This window comes from Sinocyclocheilus anshuiensis, unplaced genomic scaffold (assembly GCF_001515605.1).
Source record: "Sinocyclocheilus anshuiensis isolate Anshui unplaced genomic scaffold, SAMN03320099.WGS_v1.1 scaffold877, whole genome shotgun sequence".
Lineage (NCBI taxonomy): Eukaryota > Metazoa > Chordata > Actinopteri > Cypriniformes > Cyprinidae > Sinocyclocheilus > Sinocyclocheilus anshuiensis.
The window spans coordinates 906,935-907,850 of record NW_015557181.1 but is presented as its reverse complement, the minus strand read 5'-3'; the positions used below and the strand labels follow the sequence as shown (position 1 = coordinate 907,850).

General features: G+C 34.7%; 1 protein-coding gene across 1 annotated transcript in view; it reads left to right on the top strand.

Moving 5' to 3' along the window:
* The window catches only part of LOC107678655 (glucosamine-6-phosphate isomerase 2), a 6,962-nt gene that overhangs the window by 2,931 nt on the left and 3,115 nt on the right, over positions 1–916 (top strand). The window lies entirely within an intron of this gene.

Genomic DNA, 916 nt, shown 5'->3' with positions numbered 1-916 from the left:
TTGCGTGAACATTTGGGCGGCGTTATGCAAATCTTCCCACATCGTGACGTAGGTATGTGGGGGCGTGTTAGAACGAGCCGCTTTAGGTCGGCGTGGTTAACTCTTAACTTTTATAAAGAATATCTCTTTAGATTTGAGACTTTAGTCTTTGCAACTTTACAGATCTACTTTATGCACCAAGAGCTTGTAACACTTCAAAGAGAAAGGAAAAATTGAAATCGCATCATATGACCCCTTTAATAAAGCACAGAACGGAAAACAAACTGATTGTCATATCAGCTGCAAAGTTTAAAGCACCTTAAAAAGAAAGAAATGATATTTTCAATTTAACGTCACAATGCAAACATTTTACTTACCACATCAATATAAATTCATAATACTTCAAAATGTAAGACTTTACATGAATCTCAGTGTGAACCTGAAGTGAGTGTTAGTGGTTGAAACTGAATGTATAATGGACACAACATCTTTTGTCCTTAATTTCAATAGCATCCTTTGTGATATCAGTGTCTTCCTTTTGTCCCAGTCAGACACACTTTTGTTTGGAGCATTTGTCATCTGCAATTGATAAATATAATTATCTTTTATATAGTAACAAATGTTCTCTTTGTTATAGCACTAAATTGAACAGGAGTCTGTGTCTCAATGTGAGACTGATTGTGCTGGAAATACAAACAAGTACATAAACATACCTGAATACTTTAACAGACAGGATGCTGGGTAAAATGTCCTTCGGGTCACTTGATTTTGTTGATGTGGATGCCAGATGTCATCTGATTATCATCAGTGTTGGGAGTAACGCATTACAAAAGTAATAATATTACAGTAGTATATTACGTTTTGCTGTAACGCAGTAATATAACGCATTACTAATAAAATTTGGGTAATATTATTACTCGTTACAATCTCAGTAACG